The following is a 22,866-nucleotide window of genomic DNA, read 5'->3' as shown; positions in this document are numbered from 1 at the left end:
CTCGTTAGTTAAGGGCCCAGCCTGTCAAAGGAGCCATCACTAATACTTGTGTTTTCTTAGACGTTGCATGAGCATGGGCGCCTTATTTTGCCTGCAAGGCCATGTTTGACTTCAGACACTGAGTTACAGGTGCGCTGGCATGGCAGCATGAAGCTCCCCCATGCCCCCTGTACCTAAGAGGTATTAGAGCATTAGGAGGCTGCTTCTGCTCTTTGGCTTGCCACCATTTTAGACGGGAAAGGTATGTCCCAGGTACCCGAGTTGAATATTATCACTCAACTGCGTCATTAGTATTCTGCAACTGGTTCAGTTAGGGTCAACATCAAAGGAAATGTGAAAGTCCAGCCCCGTGCATAAATAAAGTGTAAGACAATGTCATTTTCTTGTTTTCTGAAGAATCTAGGGATAAGGAAGGGAGTTCTGACAGACTCTGGGTTTGTTGTTTTTAATTCTTCCTTGTTTGGAAGTGCTTTAGGATGGGGCAGCCAGGTGCTGACACAGCTGTGTAGTGCCATGTCCCGTGCCTTCAACTCAACTGAAACTATTCACAGAGCAAGAACAGATGACAGAGTCTAATTGCTTTGTAACTAATCTAAGTAAGGAAGTATAATTATGATAGCTATCACTGGGGGATATTTCAAAGAGAATGCATGCTAGATACTGTGACTAAGCACTTAATTTTTTTTCTGTCAAATTGCTTCCATCCCAGCAGCTAGCCCTATGTACATAATAGCTCTGTTGGCTTCAATGAGATACTCCAGCTAAGGTCAATCGAGTACCTGTCCTGTCAGAGTGGGCCACAGGGCAGATGTGAGACACTGTGGTGTCACCTCATCCACACCTTTCCTCTCCTCCTGCAGGCTCCCAGCCCACAGGCTGCTTTTCAGCATTTTGCCTTGTATAGTTTTAAATGGGTCAAGCTACATCTGATTCACTTCTTAAACTACTTGATCATTTCCCTATTAAAATTCAGATATTTGTTCACACTCAAATAAAAATACATATCAATATTTTATAATTTCTGCAGTGTATCCCCAGGCACAAATTATATTGTAATAGTAAATTGGCTAGCTTGTTTTAATAGTTCCCGGCTTTTGGTTTTACGTAACACTGCAGGTGTGAATCTAGTAGCAATACCATAGGTGTGAATTGTTATGTTAGCGTAATAGTTCGTACTTTATTGTACTTTATTGCTTAATTGGCTTCTTCCATAAGGTTTCTGCAGTTATTACTAGGAAATAATGCCAAGCTTTTCCAGGAAAAGAGTGATACAGGTTTACTAAGGTCAGTCTGATTTCAGTGCATGACTGGGTGTGGGAAGTGAATGAAAGATGTCATTAAGTGAATTAAGAGAGTGCTTATTGATTTTTTAATAAAAAGTAGAGCAAGCTCAAAGATGCTCCTTGTTATGCATAGATATCTGTAGCTCCTAAGAGCCCTTTGGGAAAACAGCTGGATGAATTTTTTGGCAAAGGAAGACCTCTCCCATATTTGGGGGATTCCCAGGTGGTGGGTGCTTGCATACTCTGTGATCTCCACTTCCCTCTTTGTCCTTCCCATTGCTGTGCTTCTGCCAGAAGACAAAGGAAGATCAAAGTTGTTTTTACAGCAACACATAGGCACTGATGCCATGGCCACCGTAACCTAAGGGAGCACGCCCTTGAGCCACCCCACATCACCCGGTCCCAAAGCAGGGGGGATGCAGGCAGCCCTTCGCATCAGCACAAGGCCCCCCAGAACCCTGTGGGTCTTACTGCTGTGCCAGCGAATTGAAAGGACAGGGAGAAGTCCCACGGGTCTGCCACTTGAACATCAAGATATCTCCTGTAAGCATGGAGACACCGTGGTGTGGGGACCAAGGGTGTTTTTCAATGATTGGAATGAGTGAAAGCTGCTACTCCTGTGAGTCACTCAAATTCCCTCCACATAGTCTTGCAAAATGGCTTCTCCTCTCCCTTCTTCTCCTCAACAGTTTGCCTACTCATGCTCAAGTTCATCATTTGCTTCTGTTCTTCATTTAAGTTCTGTTCATTTGATGTCTGTCTGGAACTGCTGCCTTAGAGTAGGGGTATATATTTGCTTTCAGCTGGGTGAAATTTTTATGCCTAGCATCTTGTTTTGAGGAACAGTAGGGTAGCTGAGTACCCTACTTTCATCATATGTTCGTCGTGCAGAATAGGAAACTTTTGATTTGCCCTTGTATTTTCCAAAAATGTTAACAAAAAGCATGTCTGGGCAAGAGCTACAAAATATGGATGCAGAGGTAGATTTCAAAGGTGCAGCGTTTTGCATGGGGTCCCAAAACAATGGGATATTATGTGTGATGAATCTTGCCATAACAGGAATCAAACTGAAAATCTTCACAGCTGAAAGCCCAATGCACACAGCATTAACTGTGGGGTTAACAGGACCTAGCAATGCAATGGATTGTCCTTTTGTATGGCTGAGGCACATAAAGTAAAGTACCTGTGTCTTCCTTTTTCTGGGTCTCACCAGGTCCAACCTCTGGAGAATGAGTAGCTTTGATCTGTGTTTTGCTGTCTGCCCAGGAACAGAAAACTTCTGTTACTGCAAATCCAGGCAAAGTGTGAAATGATCCTCTTTCTTATCTTAGAAGAAATGCAATGTGCTCCAACCCTGCTGACTCTGAAAGCCAGCCCTGCCCTGTTTTGGTCCATGTGAATTGTAAGGACTATTGGAAAAGCTCAACCAACCTCAACAGCATAATCCACCCAATGAATTTTGGAGTGCGTTGGGAAGTACTTTTTTTTTTTTTCTTTTTCTTTTCACCTAATGCAGCTCCGTGGAAACCCTTGTAGTTCTGCAGGTACATACTGAATTATGAAGGAGCTGGAGGCACTTAGAGAGTTGGAACATGATTAATAACTGTCAAATTATAGGTAACACTTAAAATCCCTTAAATCTCTCCTCCTCTCCCTACCTTCCCATCTTTGTTATTAGGAACTAGGACATGAGCAGGTGGCTAACCTGTCATTCCTTGATGCAGTCTGTTTGTTTGTGGTTGGAGAAGATCTGAAGCCCTGGGCAAGGAGTTCAGAAACTTTAGGACGAAGTCTTGACCTGGAAAAAAAATGGAGTATCAGTGAGCTGCAGCTCTGAGGATCACATGAGGGAGTAGCTGGTATGTGCATGCCAACACAAGAGTCCTCAGACTCTTTCATCATGAGAACCACATCTTGACTGCCAGATAAACCACCTCCTTTTGTACTTGCTCTGTAGCAGCTCTAGCAATTGCTCAGAGAGAAATGAAATAGAAAAACATTTCATGCATCCTTAGTATAGCAGGTGTTTCTACAAAAAAGACTGTGCATTTTCATTTGGCCTTTTGCTGTATCTCTGCTCTGTGTCTGAACTCTTTCCTCTGCCAGGAGAAGAGTAGAGCCAGCCAACTTTTTGCAGACCTCTGACAGTGTGTTTAGGCTTGTCAATTTTAGGGTTGTTTTCCTGTATGCATTTCGGTATTTTTTTATTTTTTATTTTTAGATTGCACTGAGTAAATTGTACTTATTCTGCTGTCATGCAGTGTTTTGTAGAAAAATTTAAGAAGTAATATTTTTTCTCATTCCTGTTTGCCGTGGAGGCCTCAATCTTGTATTAAATTACAGGAGAAACCCAGAAAAAGTTAATCGAATGTTAAACAAAACGAATGAGGCTTGCACAGTGCCCCGAAGGTCATTAGACTCAAGGTCTGAGCAGCTGCCAAGGGGAGCAAGCTCCAACACAGGAGCACTCATCTGAGAAATCCCCACTGCTGGACATGGAGGGGTCGAACCTCGGTGCTAGCTGCAGGCGCCTCCCTGCTAATCTCAGCTGCCATGGCTGGACATGGGGTAGGACCTCTTCCCTTCTCACACTCTACTCCAGAGAGATTTGCAGATGGGTGGGGGGAAAGGACTGGCCTATTGCTCCAGCCACTTAGCTGTGGAGCTAGCAGGTAGCTCTAAAATCATAAAGACAGACTGTCGCTGGAAGTTAGGTCTGATGAAAGGGCCCCTAAAGTTTGAAAGTGGCACAGAGTTGAGGGGTGCAACAGGCAGCGCAGAGGGACCCCAGTGGTCAGCTATGGATCTTCTGAACTGCTCTCCATCCCACCCACTTCTTTCTCTCCCCAAAACAGTGACTCTGCAGAGGATCTGCTGGTTTATTTTCCCCTTGAGTCCTGTCTCTTTTCAGCTTTGAGGTAGGAGTAAAACCACAGGGTATGGATGCAAGATGGAAAGAGAGAGGCACATCATTGTCTGTTCAACTTCAAAGTGTCTTCCAGTGCCTCTATCTGTGTTATAGAAGAGCTTAGACTAAATGGGGTCATTAAGTGAAAACTCTTATGAGCAAGGATGAAGATGCATCCAGGTACCTGTGCACTGTTACTCATGAATGTTAAGCCTATAGATCAAACTGATTCCTATAGATCAGTTTGTGTATCTGTAGGATGGTCTTGCTGTTTTATTCCTCATTCATGCCATAATTGCAGGAATCCTTTATGCCAGTGTAAACATTGATCTCACTGCATGTTGGAATTACATAGTATGTAAGATGGGGAGAGCTGGAATAACAAGAACGTGTATTTTCTGAAAAAGTAGAAGGTTTCTGAAGGAGGATTTTTCCCAGAGGGAGCTAAGTTTACAGATCTAACTCATTCAGGCCTTTCTGGTTCTGAGGCTGACACACACATGCACAAACACACATGGTCTAGTATCTATTTCATGGACACATTCTTCCCATCTCAGTGCGTAAAGGTCTTGAAAGCAATAGCTACTGGCAGTACCCCAATTCAACATAACTTATAGGTCCTTCCCAGTTACAAAATCACTAAGGACACATGCCCAAAGGAAAGCGTTGCTTAAACTACCTTGCTGTCAGAAGCAATGAAACAAGCTGTGTGTCCTTTTGGGCTTGATCTGTGGGTTCTTTGTTTTTTCAGTCTTGGTTTGCTGACTGCATCTCAAGAACTGTGTTGCTGGAGCAACCTCACTAGCATAACTCCTGCAAGTAACCCAATGGTCTGCAGGAGTTTTTAGATATAATCATAAACTTGAATGGATCTTCATTATTTTCCAACTTTCATGGATTAATAGGCTGCAATTGGAAGAAAAAAAAGGACAGATCTGGCTCTCTGTAAACTATCTCTGACTCAGTGGATCTGCTTGGATTTAAGAGGGCATGTCCTACCTGTATACTTAAAACAGGTATTTTGGATCAGCATCAAGTGGCCTAACACTGCTGACTTACACGTAGCATCTCCAGTTTACATCTTCTTAGTGTTTGAACCTGGTGTTACGTGTGTAGACATGTAATTATTGGAGTGACACTACCTCCTTGCAGCTCAGTATTTGACCTTCTGCTTACTTGCGTGTGTTTGTAGTGTGAATATAGATATATGGAAGTATATCTATGAACAGAAAATATCTATGCTTTACTGTCTTTTCCTGTGTACCTAGGTGGGAAATCTTAGCTACAATAACTATCCAAGAAAGCTTTTTGACGCAAATAATCATCAGAGGAAAAAAATGCCCTTGTGGTTTCTACAGGGTAAGTACATCCTGAATCTCTAGGCTAACAGGAACAGCTCTTTACAGGCTGACATTCGTTTTCCAGGTCTAAATTTCAGTTAAGAGTTTGTTTGTTTTTACATTGGCATCCCTCCTAGCAATTGTTACACTGCCTGTTCATACTTCTCAGCCTAGAGGAGCCATGGTGAGGTTTTATCTTAGTGGTCTCTATCTCTATGGTCACCAAAACAGTTTAGGCATATTCTTTGAACAAAATTAATTATCGTCAGGTTATCTAGGAGTTTGACTCAGGCACTGTATTTCACTAATAAGCATCCATTTAAAGAGCTTGTATTTAAAAAGAATTGTTATCTAACGCTTACTGGCAGGTTTTGAATCTTACATCCCTGTTGAGATTGATTTCCTGTACATGCCTAATTACTGATGACACAGTAAGATATAAGCTGAAGAGCTATCTTGCAACTGAAAAAAAAAAAAAAGCTTTAAGCCAAGTTCCCTTTGGCTCAAACAGAAGGAGGCTTCATTTTATTTCATTTAGTAAAGTCACCATGGAAGGATCCTCCTCCAAGTACTTGCAGCAGTATAAGGAGTGTGTACAAAACAAGTCCAGACATCAAACAGGGCAACTCCCAAAATGTCTCTGCATTTGTAAACATGCTTCACATCTGCTCAGCTTTGCAGTAAGCATGAAATCTAAAACTTGGGATATCTGTTCTATTCGTTTGAATGGATTCTAATTCAGGCTGTGGTTTGACGAGATGGAGGCTGCAGCTGCAGCTGGCTTGAGAAAGTGTTTTAAGAAAAAAAACACCCTGAAGAATGAAAGATATTTTTATTTAAAAAAAGAAAAATAGAAAAGGAACAGTTGCCTGATTTGATTTACAGTGCAGCCCAATGAATAGTTGTAGGAGCAAATGCCTAAGCAGTGCACTGCAACGTAGGGAAGGGGAGAGAACAAGAAGCTGTAAGAGTAACTTTTAGCATTTTCTTGGGATCCAACAACAGTCTTTGATCGGAAGGATGCTCACTCATGATAAGAACATGGAGGGAAGGAGAAGAGCTTCTGTTTCACAGAGATACATGTCCTTTATGCCGGAGTATGTGTGAAAATGGCTGGGGAGCCTTTACTGAAGTTGTATTTGACCACAACTATGGACTGGCCTGCTTCAGCAGGGGTACTTTCCCAAATAAAATCTTTCAGTGAGAATGTGAGCGTGACACTTTATATGTATGTAAAGGGCAAGGGCTTATTCCCAAGTTAGAAAGATAATATACTTCATCAGTGAAAGGCAGTTTTATACCAGCATAGATATCTGCATAGCAGGGACAGTACTCTTAGAGACCACATCAATTAAAAATGTATATATAGTAGTATCCACCTATATTTGGTATATAATTATAACGTACGGAGAGTGTGTGGAGAGCAGGCCTAAGACGTGTGCCTAAAGCAAGTGGCATGAGATGACCTTTGTCCATGGTAGGACACTAAATGAAACTGTTTTAAGCGTCAGTGCAATGTTGTAGGCACTACAACGTCTCCTGAACCAGCTGCCAGAAGAAGTTTTTGCCCACAGTTGCTTATCACTGTCCTTTTTCTGCAAGTTACATTTCTAAGATTTACTGACGGAGCTGATTGTCTGATCTACCTCATGCATTTCAGTCACAAATCTACCTGTACATCTGACCATCAGAAAGGGTGTCTGCCCATAGCCTGAGGCTTTTGGCTTGGGGGAAATCATACTGAGTACAGGAGTGAGCTGACCAAGACCAATCTAGACTTTGAAGAATTTGGGCAGTCTGAAGTTAAAAGAAAAGGGTCTAACAGTTTTACAAGCTTGTATGCTATTCGATTCTGTAAATACAAGCACCATGAATCATGCTGTCACTGGACCGCTTTCTTACATTAATTAGTTTAACTATTTTCTTTCTCTCCTCATGCCAATGTCTGGTCAGACTTCCAGCCTAGAGCACTCATTTCCATGGGAAATGCTCTTCTTTGTGTAAAGGATTTTTGTAGATGTAGAGACAGTAAATCTGTCACCAGTTAAATGTGTTAAGCACAATTTCAGGAGTGCTGCAACCTCCCAGAAAACCTTGGGCTTCAGGATGTAAATGTTAAATAACGTGTAGCAAAATCTGTGTGTATATGTTAGTGGGGGAGAAAGGGAAAAGTAATGCATCCGAACAGGTAAGTTGATGTCTGCTGCTCAAAGACTTGAAAATGGCTTGACTTTCTGTCTGTGACAAAACTACACTTTATACATGCTCTGTGGCTTGTGTCACTTGGCCCTGTCCCAGCCTTAGATCTAGTGTGGCTGTATGTCAGCTATCTGGTGTGAGTTATTATTTGTATGACAGCAGAATCCAGAAGATTAAGCTAGGACTGTACCCCATTGTGTTAGGCACTGTGCAAATACATACCTAACTCTGAAGATCTTACGCTCTAAAAAGACCAGCAAAAAGAGCAGGAAGGAAAAGGGAAAGGGAAAGAGAGGGAGAAATGAGAAAATACATCCAGGGTTGCGCAGCATGGAAGCAAGGCAGCAGAGGCTTCTGCTCCTGGTGGTGGCTGTTTTCATGCCTTCCCAGCAGCAAGTGCTGTGTCACTTAGTGCTGTAGAAGGTAACTTTTGGGTAAGATCTATGCGCAGGACTTTTCCCGCTGTGACTGTGACAATGTAAGAGCATTTCTCTTCCTGTATGACTGCTATATCCTATTGCCAGAGTTACTGTCTTAATGCCCTGGTCAGTGAAAAAAGGCACATGTGCCTGCATATTGGTCTTTCTAGGGCAAAGTCCAGCTTTCCAGGTCCAAACTGCTTGTGTTCAACAGTTCACTGGTATAGCTGTAAGTAATGCCCACAAGCCTGCACAGACCGCTTCGGGCTAAAAGATGCTGTGCGAAGGATATGACATTGTTAATGCAGTCAGTTTTCCAAGGGAGCTGTGAGAGGTTATTTTTGTTCTTTGTTGTTTTCCTAACTCACAAAAATGTCAGATATTCTCCAGAGTACAATAGACCTCAGCCATGCCGCTCCTGCCTGTTTCTATTCATCTCCTTAATAGGAGTGAGGAAGCAGTGACAGGGCAGCCCCCTGCAATATCACCATCCTTCCTGAATCTTGTGAGTGACAAGGCGGGTAGGAAATGATGGCAGAGTGCTGATGAGATTAGCACTTCTTGATCTTCATGGTGTAAGAAATCCCCAGGACTAACTCATCCTTCAAGATCCTCAGTGAGTAATAGGTGTTTTATCATCCTTTCAATTAGAAAGCATTTATCAGCAATCTTTGCTAACTCACTGCATGAATTGACCTGTCATTCACAGCCTCAGCCCTTGGAACTGGTAATTAAATTTAGCAATCTGTCTCAACAGCTCTGACTGAAACATGCAGTACGTTTCCATGTGGGCAGGCAGACACTTTGGGTTTTCCTTCCGAAAAGGAAAGGATTTCAGGAAAAGTGAATGAATGGTCCCGGATGCATAGGTGGACACAAGCCAGTACCTGCAATCATCAAATCCTTGCAAGCATCGTAGGGCATGGAGCAGCTCCACCTGGTCTAGGGTCTTTTCTTTGGGTTAGTTGACATAAGATAGGACCAGCACACAGAGCTCTCTAGCCAAACAGTACCTGTTTCATCTCAACACTTACCGAGCTGCCCGGTTTGGGGTTGTGAAAGAGAAACATGCCTCGTTCTTGACCCCTTACTCAACTTCAGAGTTTCATATCTGTACCTAAACTCATGTCAAGCTATGACACCAGAGGACATGTTTTATTGGCAATGTAAACATTAAAAAGTCGGCCAGTCTCATGCAGAAGGAGCTTATTTAAGGAGTTAGACCCTATGGAAAAATGTCCAAACACTGTGTGTTACCCTGAGATTTCCCGGGCTTGGCCAGCCAATAATTTTACATGCATGAAGGTGGTGAACAGAGGTCTGTTCCCCTATAAAAGAGTAAAATGGCTGCATTTTTGAGTTTGCAGAGATACGGTTTTGCAAACTGCAGTTCCAAATGGACTGGAAGTTTGTTTTTCGTGGTGGAGCTGTGCTGTGTTGGAAACAACTTCCTTACATCAAGATTACACTGTACTAACTTGAAGATAATGCTAGTAATATCACTGGTACTGCTGACATTGAGACTGCATCTCTCTTGTTATTTCTTGGCCTTTCTCTAAGGTATCCAGGTATCATTTTCTTTTTAAGATGAGAGGAAATCTGAGGGTTGTTTGCACCGAGATGTTACTTCTAGTACAGGAACTTCTTTTCCCTTACTTGTCTAAATTTTTGGTTGATGCTAGTTGATATAGGCTGATTTTCAGTAGCTAACCCACTGCTTTTTTTAAGCAAACTTTGCTCTGAAAATAGACATCTTAAAAAAAAAACAACAACAACAACAAAAAAAAACAAACTAACCCTCTTCACAACTGCCAAGGGGCACTGAAATGCCAGCATCCCCACTACTCATTCCAGAATTAAGTTCAAGTTGCCTAGTTTGGGGTTTTGGAGGAAACACGCAATTTGCGGAGTTCACTGAACCTCACGGAGATTTGGTTTTGCATTTGTCTGGAACTGCCCTGAAATATTCCTTAGCCCATTTTACCACAAGAAATATCCTGAGGGGATTTTTCTTCTTTTCTTCTTTTTTCTCCTTTTGCTACAACAGCCTTGTCTCCATGCTGTCTTAAGGAGACCACCTACGATTTAAAGAAATAAAGACCTCCATGAAAAGTACAGGCCAAACCTGATATTTAAGGGCCAGCTCCCCACAGTATTTATCTAGTTGCCTGAGCTGGTTGAACCACAGAAGAAAAAAAAATAAAAGCATTATCATGTGAGGGCTGGGAGGGTAACCTCTGTTAAAAAACAACAACAAAAACAAAACCACCACCTGAAAACAATGGGAAGAGTGCCAAGGAGAGGAAAGGAAAAGGACTGTGATATTTATGAGGTATAGCAAATAATAGCACTGGGAGGTAACACAGCTTCCAAAGTATGTGCTTCATGAGCATAAAGCAGCAGACATACTTCCTCAGTTTTGGAGCTAGAGAAAGGGCCCTGCCTAATATGATTTATTTAAGAAGTTTCCCTGTGTTTTTAAGGGGGAAAAGTGGTCCTGGACAGGGAAAAAGGATGGAACTTGGACAGCAGAATATGTTTTGTTTGAAGCTACCCAAAGGTTCCTTGCAGCTTCCTGCTCTCCAAAAATCATGTGTGCTAACTTCAGCCCCCCCCCAAAAAAAAAGAGAAGGAAAGAAACCATTACAATTTAGTGCAAAGGCCACTTTTTTCTCACCAAGGCTCTAAGCAGGGACATAAATTATAGGGTATCTGTTTCAGGCCCTTTTCAATATACTGCTCCAGAGTAAAATAATCCTCTAGAGATCCGAGGCAGCATGTTATTAGCAGAAGCTCATAGGTTACTTTTACTGGTGTCTTGGGTACCTTTATGCTGAAGTGTTAGCATCAGCTTGAGAGCACATAATCTTTCTCCTGAGTCTAATTATATATTCACTGTGCGGGCAACAGAATATTCATATGTATTTAATTAGTAAAAAGATTATGTTTTAAACCCACAAAAGCAAGGCAGGAAGAAGTAAGGATGAAAACTCAAATAGCCCTTAAATTGCCCTTTTATCTCAATGTATTGCTTACTGCCTGGGAGCCCCCAAGCCCCAGTGTGAAAGATACTGTAAAAACATTTAAATATAAAGTCATAGTTGAATAAGCTACAGCCAGATTGAAAATCCAGACCTCTGTTGCGCTAATGATCAATTAAATTCTTCCTCATTTGCACCAGCTTACACGGAGGTGGAAACGTGTAGGGTTTCTGTCTATTCAGTACCTCAGTTGGGCAGCCTATAATGTTTGTGGTGTGAGCTAAAAATCTTCCATCATTTGTAAAAGCAGTTTGTTATCTGCTTTAGAAATTTTCTCATTTACATTTTCCCATTGCAGAATATTAGGTAAAGTTCTCAAGGATTTGCATTATAGTTCGGTTAATAGCTTAACCAGAGGTTTATATTAAAATATAAACTGTAAAGGCTGTACACTTGACAATATAATGCCATCACCTTATCTTTTCAATTGAAGTGCCTTTTTTTTTTTGGGGGGGGGGGTTGTAAGTTTATTGGGTTTTGCAGGTGCTTTCTGAAATGCAGTGGTGACACAATTGTATAAAGTTGTAGCAGTTAAGTTTTTACCACAGAGCCTGTGGCTAAAGAAGCGACCAGGGAACTGGGAAGATGGAGGCTCACTTTGTGCTTCTGCCAACTCACTTATTGTGTAGCCTTGGGTGAACTCTTTCAGCTGAAATCTTCAAGAGTGGACAGCTTGCTGACTATTGACAGCCCCAAAGAAGACAGCAGATTTCCAACCAGTCAATGCGCCCCCAAGTAACGCATCTCTAGGCTCACGGAGTGCCTGGTGCCCCAGCTGAAATCTGGGTCAGGCTGTCTTCATACAACTTTGGCTCTGCTTCTCTCTGGTCAATATAGATTGGAAAGGACTACTGGAAGGACAACTTCAAAGTAAGGCCATCTTCCATTAGATCAGGTCTTCCCCTAGTCAAGAGATGCACCTACAGAAACAGGTTTTCCCAAGATATGGTCTGCAGTACCTGGCTTGGTGCAAAGAGTACAAGACCAAAAGGAAAAATAATTAAATAAATAAATAAATAAATAAAAGCTGAAAAAACAACTCCAAGAGTTAGAGGGAATGGTTTCTAGTGCAGTTGGGGGATTTGGTCTTCCTTAACAAATTGCAGACAATTAAAATATGCCATTGCTTTTGAGGATCAATCAGCACAGTGGGAAAGGATGATAATGACTGCCCTTCGCTGGGCCATGGCTGTCTTGACAGCTGCTCTCACTGCCTAGTTTTTGGAAGCTGCATACTTTCCCCAGAAAAGGGTGTCAAAATAAATCTGCTCAGTATCCAAATCTTGAATATTCACAAAGGTTTTGTCCTGGAAAGACAGGACCTCAGTGAGAGCAGAGTAGGAAATAGAGGGCCTCTTTATGCTTAGTTCTTTCATACAATATAGCTATTGTTTGTTTGTTTGTTTTTCCACACATCAAGGCTGGGATCATTGGGCCATATGCAGAGAATGAATTGGGATACAGTGAATTTATTCCTTTAGCAGTTTTTAAAACCATCACATGCCTGTGTACACACAGTGTGTGGAATTTGTCATGTGAAGACTTCTGTTTTCTTTGAAATACCCTTATAAAAGATTTGAAAGGAGTCTCAAAGAATGCAAGACATTGAGGGACTAACTGCAGATCTCCGCAGAGAGCACAGGACCAGCAGCCATGACTCCTGTGTTGTGGTCACTTATTCTTGCTACAGACACTTACTGTGGGAAGCATAGATGATAGTACCTGGATGGTCTCCTCCTAGCTCTGCAATAATTGCTGGGTGATTTTTTTATCAGCTCTGCAGGCCTGGATCTTCAAAAGTATTTGGATACCTACTTTGTGTGGTGTGCTTTCTTTCTTTTTTTTCTTCTTTTTTTCCCCCCCCCCACTAATTTGTATAGCTTGGAGGATATGGTCATAGGACCTGATTCTAAAAGCTCTGAGTTCTGTGACTGCAGCAAAGCAGTGATTCCTGAGCTGCTCTTAAATGAGCAGGCATAAGTTCCTCAAAATGTCTTTGCTGCGGCATTACGAAGCAGTGGATTTTACTTCTCTTGCTTCCATGGGAAAGGACTGCAACTCAGGTTTGTGTTGCTGTGGCTAGACTGCTCTTCCATCTGAGATAGTTCATGAAAAGCTGGCTCAATTATCACAGCTCTCCACTAGAGACAAAACATCAGAGGTGCTGAGAGCAGCCAGAGGACTACTTATTACCTGTGGCCAGCCAAGCCCACACTCTCTTTTCAGCTTGTCCCATCTCCTGCACTCAGATGGGTTGACGTTTGCTGCAGAAAGGTGTTTTATAGTGTTTTGAGATCCCAGATTGCTCTGAGTCTGAAATACAGCAAGCCCTTGACTGCAGACTTGACCCATCTTTTGCACCACTGAGTTGCAACATGGAAATACCAGGTAATAGGAGTCCTGATGCAAGTAAATGACTGGCTGTGCTGATTCCTTAACAGAGAAAATCTGTTAAACCCAAACTTTCTTTTCACTTACCTCTATAGCTCTGCTCATTCAGACACGTAATTGGGGGCAGAGTTCATGTCAGTGGGGCTTCTGAGAAACACCTTGGTTAGCTTTTTTTTTTTATTATTTTCATTTTTATTTTTTTTAACCTGAGGGGGATGAGTGGGAGTTTGCCCAGCTGTGGAAGGGGATATTCAAGGGGCTGGAGACCTTCTGGCTTGTGGCATGGCTGGTCATATCCTACGTGATACTGGCTGGGTATTGAGGAGGAAGGTGTGAGACTGCCATTGCAATTGTAAGCACAACCTCTGGCCCTAAATGTGATTGAAAAGCTCTGGGAAATGGAGGGTTAGCAGGAGGGTGTGCGCAACAGAGAAGTGTGGTTTTGGGAAGTTGGAGAAGGAATATACATCCTTTCTCTGTTTCTTTCTGTTTTCCCATCCTCAAAAACCATCAGTTTCAAGCATGCCTCTGTAACATCAGGGCTGAAGATTCAGGCTTTGTTTTCTTTCTTTTAAGAACAGGGGAAAAGAAAGGATCAAACCAGACTCTGCAGTGATTTCTTAAGGCTCTGGTTACATGGTCTGGCTTTCCAAAGCACTGAGCAAAATTGTCTTTGCAGCTCCAGAGGAATATGACCAGATGCACCTCCAGATTCACAGAACTGCAGGCTGAATTAACTGTAAACTTCTGGTCAGTCTGGGTACTCCGAAAGTTTATACCACTTATCAGGTACCTAAAGATGAAGGTTTTAGAGACACACTTTTTTTTTTCCCAGCCACTAATCTCATGGGGAAAATTGCATTAATTTACATTGAGGGACTTAACATTTTAGTTTAAATGATGTGTTTGCATCACACTAGCAAAGCTGAAGTTAAACCAGTGCATCTTTCTCATAAAGATAACATTTATGAGGGAAAAAAAAATGATAAAACACATAAATAAAGTCTGTGAACTGGGAGGATGGTGTTAAAGGCGAAGTGCAACCTTACAGTTTCCCGTAGCTGTCTTTCACTTCACTTTTTGAGCCAGTCACGAGCGCTGGAGCAGAGGGCAGCCACCTCTCCCCACTTCACATCATCCTCCACAGGCACCAGGAGTGCCGGTGGGACTTGGGGCAGTGAGTCTGCTGCTTGGTGGGCAAGGTGGACCAAGGGGCATCACGGTCCTCTGTAGCGTGAGGTGTGTCTCCCAGAGGCAGCCCTTTGTCCCTTGGCAGGAGGATGAGGTGAAGAAATAACTCACAGCCCGCTTCCCACACTGTAACCTCCAGGTCTTTACCTCTGTGCAAGGTTTTGCAACCCTTGCAGTGGGCGGAGAGATGACTTTTGTGTTCCTGCTTGCTTTCCCACTCAGGCCAGCCTGATCCTTCACCAAAGTCCCTTGCTCCAAACCATCTGCAACATATATCTCTGTTGTGAATACAGTTCATGACTCTGACCCCAACATGGGGTTTGTGGACATCCACATCTGTGTGGAAGTAGAGGTTTTCCCATTTCCCACCCCATGGGTCTCATCTCAAGAGCCCTGACCAGAGCTGCTGGTGGGGAATGGCAGTGCAGGTTGTGTTGTGCCTGCATCTGACCCCAAATCATGGGAGGACATATCAGATCTGCTGTCAGGAGGCAGCAGATTTCATGGTTAGCTTGTGCTTGCTGACACAAAATGGGGGAAAAAAAAAATGAATTGGGGAAGGTGGGTTTTGCCTTCTTCATCCTTATATTTTGTGCAGGTGTGAAGCTCCAAAGATGTAAAATTTAGCTAAAGCCATTGACTTCAGCTTTTTTCACACTGGAAACTTGGTCACCTTCCCAGAAACAGAATTTGGCCGAGAAGTCCACAGCTGACTATAGTCAGCATTTAGTCAGTATGGAGGGTTGGGGCCGGGAGGAGCTACAGGATGGGCCCGGCCTGTGGCCAGCCATATCTCGCCATTCGAGTGTGAGTGGTGCCCAGCATTTTGGTTGGGCTGAGGACAAGGGCTTCCTATGGAGACCAGATGTGGCCGAGTCCACAGGGCTCGTTACCACCTCTGCTGGTGTGCTGAGGGACAAGAAAGGAGGCTCTCCCTGGAGGAGTCCTCAGAGTTGCAGCTGCAGAAATCCCAAAGCAAAACAGCAGGAAGCTGGCTGGGTAAACACAGAAGGCGCTTGGAAATAAATGCCCCACAGAGGCACAGGCAACCTTTCTAAAATTGGTTTAAAACAATTGGCCTCCACCTGGGTTAGGCCAGGGGGCGGCCATCGGGCTGCAGGGGCCTGCTGGCGTCCCACACGAGGCAGTCAATGGGGAGGAACAACACGGGGCCAGAACCAGGCCCTGCTGGAGGCCAAAACCCTCCCATCCTGGGACCTGGAGCAAAGTTGAGGGCATTAACCAAGACACAGGGCCTAGCCCAGCAGATGGATGGCTTGTGAAGGCGGTGGGGTGAGGACACGGCAGGGCTGTGAGACAGAGATGTCCCCTCACATGCATGCAACCCTGTGTGTGTCGGTGCTGTGGTGCTTTTAACGTGCTAACATGTTTTACGATGCAGTGCGAGTGAAACAAAATAGTGGCTCCTGGCTCCTCGTAACTTGTGTAAACTCCAGATGTGACAATCCTGCTGCTGGCAAAGGGAGCTGTTTATCCCTGTGCTTTGCTCGCATTGAATTAGCTCCCACTAGTAAGAGCCTGCTGAAAATGTGCCTGCGTGCTACCAAATGGCTGCCTAATTGTGCCTCTGCTCCTTCCCGGAGCCACACATGAGAAGTGCAATCCAAATTCCTGGGCAAACCATGCAGGGCCCTGGAGAGCACTTTTTTGACCCCTCCCCACCCCCCACCCCCCCTTCAGGAATTGAATGTCATTCCTGAAGGATAATGCAGGATTAGGGCAAGGGGAAAATGAGTGGCTTAAACAGCTCCAAACTGCAGCAGGGCTAAGCAAAACGTGTCCTTCTCCCCGCCCCTTGCAGACTTTTTTTTTTTTTTTTTAATTTTCTTTTTTGCAAGGGGAAGGAGGAAAGAGGGCCTCTGGGTTGTGAAATGGGCAGAAGAGGAACAACCGCAGTTCCCTGAAAGCCCCCAACCCCAGCAAGAGTGATGGGGCATAGGAACAGGGCACGGTGATGGGGCATGGAGGCCGCTGCCGTGTGCAGCTCCCCTGCTGCCTCTCCCAGCACACAGGCACTGGTTGTGGGGGATTAGGGGGAACAGATGCACATAAGATGCTTATGGTCTTTTCCAGACACAAGGCCGCTTTCCAATCAGCTCAGAGGAAACAGGGTAATTAGATGGAGTTGCAGGCAGGGAGCAGGGGGGAATTAGCTTGTTACCCAACCAGAGATCGCAAGCCCACCTCCTCCATTCCTCCACCCATTTTTCCCCTCCATTCCTCTGCTCACTCTCTCATTTCAAAGCTTTTTTTTTTTTCTTTCCTTTTCCAGGTGGCAGCTGATGCTGGCTGGCTGCTGCCAAACAGGTCTGGCTTCCGCAGCTGGGACTCTCTCCATACTTAAGTGGGGCGATGAATCAGCCATGTCCTTTAGAAAAGGTGACGTCTCCTGGATGTGTTGCTGGGATGCTCAGTACCCCTCCCCATGAGCGTGCATATTAAGGCAGCTTTGGCTGGAGTGCACTTCAGGCAAAAATCTGAATTGGGTCAGGCTGGTCCCAAAAAAGCCCCAGGAATTGGGGTTTCTGCCCCTACCCCTGGAGTGTAACCACTATAAACAGAGGCTGCCATTCCTGGGCTGCATCATGCCTGGCAGCTCTGTGATGACACAGGGGATTTTTCCTTTTTAATTTCTTTAAAATGTTGTTTGAGCATGCTTACACTTCCAGTGCATTGTTATCTTTGGAGAGATTTTGCTGGTTAAAGTTCTCCAAATGTGGAGAACTGTCCCGTCACCACTATTCAGACGGCAGCTGTGACAAGGTAATTGTCCTCAGGCCCCACAGGCAGTGATCACATTTGTGATTAAGAAGCTCACTGCTGCATTTGTTACCAGCTCCCCCCACAAGCTCCTGCCTTGCTTGTTTAGCTTCTGAGGCCAGCCTATGCTGCTGTTTACTGGGAGAGCAGTGCTCTTCTCCAAGATGTTTTGTTTCAAAACCATCAGAATGTCCCAGGGCTTTTGAAAGGGGCTTTACTGTGTCACGAAAGGCAGTGTTCCCCATGGAAAGATTTTTTCCAAATGACAGGTCAGTTAGGCAGTAAACAGTTGAGAGAGGATCACCATTATAGCTGTAATTGAGCAGAGAAAAGCTGACCCCAGCTCTAAGGCAAAGAAACCGGCCAGTGTCTGAACTTCTCCAAATGAACGTGCTGCTCCTTACTGGTGGTACCCTTGAGCACATCCTGTAGATAATTTTCTGAGATTGACATTAACCTCTTCTCGTATGTATGCACAGAGATCGAGTGTTGAAATCCACTCGAGAGCTGGATGGAAAATTTCTGACAATGGTTTGCTGTCAGGAAATGCTGGTTCAGCAAGAGGAAAAGATGTCAACTTCACCAGTAAAAAAAAAAAAAGGATCAGAAAGAAGCAGAAAAAATGATACCATTGAAGATAGTCTCCTGAGGGCTTTTTGAAGCAGTGTGGTTTATTTTTCAGTGCTGTGTTTTTGTTGCTCAAGCTGACATGGCCAGAGCAGTGGCTGCATCATCTTTTTCCTGTGGCTTTGTTCAGTATGTGGCAGAGAAGAGCTTGTGTGCACCCAGCACCTCCATACAATAAGGGAGACATTAACAGTGCAAATGGGGGGAAAGGAATTCTCTCCAGTGTCCCATCTTGTGTAGGAAAAGCACCGCTATAGAGCACAAAACTCCCTCAGAGATGTGCTTGGGCCGCTCCTGAAGCCCTCTTATCCCCATCTCCTGGCTATGTGAGATAGCCAACCACCTAGGAAAGCTGTCGGCACCCTCGTGCCTCAGCACACTGCTTGTTTATGTACCTCCAGTGCCTGAGGTCCAGTAATTCTAAAAATGGCATCTTTCCTGAATGTCCAAGCCCTTGCAGGAGGACAAAAATAAATACCCAGAACAGGAATAAGACATGGGTGAACTGGAAGGATAAACATGTGTTGCATGGCAAGTATGTGCAGCACTGCTTACTGCTCTGCATTTTTTCTCTGAGATTGCAAAGTAAACAGACAAAAAATATATGTTGAGGCAAAAACCTAAGCTAAACAGTATTCTAGTACAGTTCTGGAAACAGCCAACCAAAAAAATCCTCCCAAAATACACAGCTTCACTACAGAGGATGGTTGTTTGGGTCAGGACCATCCCAGTTACCATTAAAACCAGACTTTAGTGCCTCATGCACTTTAGCACAAATATCATAAATAGATTATTACTGTGTGATAGCAATTAAAGTGATTGACCAGCCTAATTGCTCTTCTGGTGCAACGCAGGCAGCACATCTCCCTCCAATACAGGGCCAGCCGTGCAGCAAAGCCCCTTGGAGACATGGGATAGTGAGAGGATCAGGGGGTGATGCCTGCAATTTGCATCGGGACATGGCACGTCCCGAAGAGGGCAAGGCTCGTGTTTGACGCTGGGTGGGTGCAGCAGCCTCAGTGCTTGTGCACAGCCACATGCCCACTTGTTCCCCGGAAGGAAACCTTGGACGTTTCTGAGGCTTCCTCTGGTATTTCTCCTGATGGGGAGGTTTCTGTCTCAGTAGCGGTGCTTGTGCTTTATGCTCCTTTTTCAGCACTGCCCCCTAAGGTGGGGGATACAGGGAGGGAACATCACTTTTCTGCTAACAAGGATGTGGCCTGTAAGGTTGTGATTCCCCTCTGCTGGCATGCGGGGTGCTGGGACTGGCCTGCAATGTTTTCTGTCTCTCTCTGGAACGTCTGAATTGAATACTGCAGTGCTGACACGCGACAGGTAGTTTTGTGGTGAACGTACTGGCAGAACCAATGTGTATTTCAGTGATACTAAGAGTTTTGTAGCTGTTACTCATTACCAGGACAAGGACCGCCTACACATTTCCCTATCAGTTTCTGCAGTAGCAGCATTTGTCTTGAAAACCTGCCGAGCTGCCTCCCCCAAGGCACTCTCCTGCTCTGTCCCCTACATGATTTCTCCAGGCCATGCTGCCCATTAAGCTTTTCCCCAAGCTACAGAGGACAGACTGAACGTCTGGGAATGTGTACACACCTCACATGACCTGAAACAGCTTGCTTTTTTTTTTTTTTTTCTTTCCTCCTGTTGCTAGATCACTCAGGTGCTCTGGCTTTGACCCTCCCTTTCTTACTTCTGGGGTGTTTTTAGCTGGCAGTGTGGCCCCGGGGCAGTTTGACATCCACATGTGCAGCACTCAGCACCGAGGTGCAGGCTGACCTGCTTGCAGGCTCCACGCACCGCTGCTCTAACGATGACTGATTTTTCATGCAAGATACTGGAAGAAGGAAGTAGCTGTTTCCAGTAAGCCACGTATTAATCAGGAGCTGGATTTCTGGGGCCTTTTGCATGCTTGTGTTCCTCTTGGAGCTGCTCGCCGCTAACCAGGATGCTTTGAGGCTCTGAGCCTTTGTCAGACCTGCTGAGGTCTGGCATTTGTCAGTCACTTGGAAGATGTGAGCTTAAGTGGGAGCTTTTCCCTGTTGCCAAATGCTATCCGTATTTAGGGAGGCTTCTGGTCCTACCCTCAGAAAAGCTGTCGTTTCTTGCTGCAGGGTGATGCTACTGACAGCCATCAGGCAACAGAGGGGAGGCAGGGATGCCCAGGGCTCCCTGGTAATGCCTGGATTTCACCTCCCGCACGTGATGCAGCTGTTTTGCAGCTTGAGCTTGCAAGCGCTGTTCAAAACTGAAGAGCATGGGAGAAGAGGAAGGAAAATTTAGTTTCTCCTCTCTGCTCCTCTGGCTGCGCTTGTCATGCTGCTGCTCTCCTCCTCCTGCCCTGCTTCCCAGCTACTTGGCAGATTCGCCACCATTGCAAATGTACGTGACTAATCTGTTACTTGAGGAACGGGGAAGGCGTTTTCACAGGCTGGAATGACCCAGCCTGTCAGGAAGCCGATGGGATTCACCGCTGGGAAAAGTTCTTTCAGAGGGCTGGTCCCCTTGTTAAATGACAGGAGAGAGATACTCATCGGAGGACAAGATGCTGCCGATGTGGCCTCTGCTTAGAGAGGCGGCCATCCTCCTCCCAGACCGGGAGGCTGCAGCGAGACGGTACATCCCCCCTCTCCCACCCCATGCACGTGGCTGCCTTTCCCTTATGGTGGCAGGCATGCTCACTTGAGGAGGGAGCCCAGGGGCAGTCGTTGAAAGTCTGGCCTTGAGATTACGGCAGGTCCTTGCTCGTTCCTCTCATTATCAGCTCACAGGGAGGCTGGAGCCTGCAGGGACCTGAATGCCCCAACCTGAACACAGCTGCAGCCGTTGCCTCCATGGCCACATCTTGCTCTGTTTCAGCCGTGCATCTTTAAGTGATTCAGGGGCTCGGGGCCAGAGGGCTCTCTGCCTCGCAGAGCTGATCCTGGTGATTTGGGGTGATGTGCCAGGAGGCCTGTGAGGCGAATGTCATTTCATCATTGTTCTCCTGGGAGAGGTAGAGGCATCCAGCATGGGAACAACGGGGGTGGGGGGCAGGGGTTAATCAGGAGAAATGGGATAAATTAAAACAGGGAAACTGTAGGCAAAAAACTGTATTGGGGAAAAACATATGTTTTATAATAAACATTACATGTTTAAATGCTTGCGAGCCAAGAATTATTTGCTGAAAAAATAAGTAAATTCCAGAGAATGACTAAATTATTGGATCAGCTCCTAACTAGGTACCAAGGAAAAGTGTTGGATCAGTCTGTCAGCGTGCATTACTAGCCCAGTTCTAGAAAATACACCTCAGGGAGCACCAGCTTTCCTGGCTTTCCACTGATCATAATGCCAAAGTGAAATCTCCTGACATGAAGGGCTTGTGCATTCACTAACTTACAGTGCCATCTAGCCCCATCTCAGACTTAAGACGTCTATGAGTGGTTGCTAATTTTGTTCCTGTAAATGGGAGGCTGAGTCACTTTAGCTTGAACCCACCTCTTCAGTCATGTGCTTGTGGATGGAAGTGTACCTTGGTGTGTATCTGGCAGATATATTTGTAAAGAGTCACCCACGAATCGCAAGTGTAAATGCCCGAGTGGGAGCCAGCCCAACCGGACACGTCGTGTGTGTGTTCATGGTTACTGTGTGTGGGGACGGCAGCTCAGTGTTGCTTAAGCCTGCCTGACACTTCCCATTGATATGACCTGACTTTTGATGGCTTAGAAATCTGACGGACTACAACTGCTTGGGCTGAAAGCTTCCTGTGATGCCTGCTTGCCTCAAGCTGTTTATGGAGACCTTCCCCCAAAGATGTGTTCTGTGTCACTCCCATGCATGAGCTGTGGACTGACACATGGCTTTTCCCATCCTGAAAAACCAAAAAGGCAAATGTGAAAGCGATAGTGTCGCCACCGTTCGCATTGCGACATGCGGCGGGGGAGAGGGTGGTAGCTCTGGCTGTGCCCCTGTGCAGTTTGCCTCCCCCATAGCAGATGCATCCTCCCCTGAGAGATGGGGCATGCTGCGAGGTCGGTGAGTGTGGGGCAGGAAGGATGCTGTGGGCTCCCGGCACCAGGGTTCAGATCGCCTGAGGCCTGGAAGACCCAAAGCTGCTGGGTCGGCTCATTGGGCATCCTCTTTTTGCCCATGAGGGCCCTGGAGGGCTCCAGGGGTGCTGCCAGGGGCTGTGGGTTTAGTGCAGTGCAGTGGGTTGGAGGCTTACGCAGGCGTGAGCCTTTCTGCATTGCAAAAGACTAATGTGGGGAAGCTGACAGGACTGCCAAAGGTAGCCAAGTAAACTTCTGCTATAGAGGAAAAACCTTTAACCTAAGCGTGTGTGGATTGCCAGAGTGTTGTTTTGCACTTTCTCCTGTACGTTTCCTTTCCTCCTTGTGCGCTAGCAGTAATGTCCATGGCCAGACTTGTGTTCACAGCCTGGAATGAAGCCGACTGCAATTACATCCTCGGGGAGTTGCTCAACGGGGGCTTTGTGGATGCGGGACACAGAGTTTGGTGGAGTCTGTCACTGCTGCACATGTGCTTTTGGACCTCCAAGTGCACTTACCCAGCCTTCAGCTTTGTGTGTGCTTGTGGGAACACGGAGCAGAAGGCTCGGGAACAGGCTCAGCCTGCTGCACATCTGGAGGCAGTAACTTGAGTCAAAGTATATGCCTCCTGTAATTCAAACTTCTT

General features: G+C 45.2%; 1 long non-coding RNA gene across 1 annotated transcript in view; it reads left to right on the top strand.

Annotated features, from left to right (window-relative positions):
- Positions 1-22,866, top strand: part of LOC310895213 — a 52,868-nt gene that overhangs the window by 16,785 nt on the left and 13,217 nt on the right. The window contains exons 5-6 of the long non-coding RNA XR_014580539.1: positions 5,460-5,550; positions 17,066-22,206. This is a non-coding gene — a long non-coding RNA (uncharacterized lncRNA). The remainder of the gene's footprint in view (positions 1-5,459; positions 5,551-17,065; positions 22,207-22,866) is intronic.

The sequence above is a fragment of the Anser anser genome (genome assembly GCF_964211835.1).
Source record: "Anser anser genome assembly, chromosome: 2".
Taxonomy (NCBI): domain Eukaryota; kingdom Metazoa; phylum Chordata; class Aves; order Anseriformes; family Anatidae; genus Anser; species Anser anser.
The sequence above is the reverse complement of the archived record's forward strand: the minus strand, read 5'-3'. Positions and strand labels throughout refer to the sequence as shown.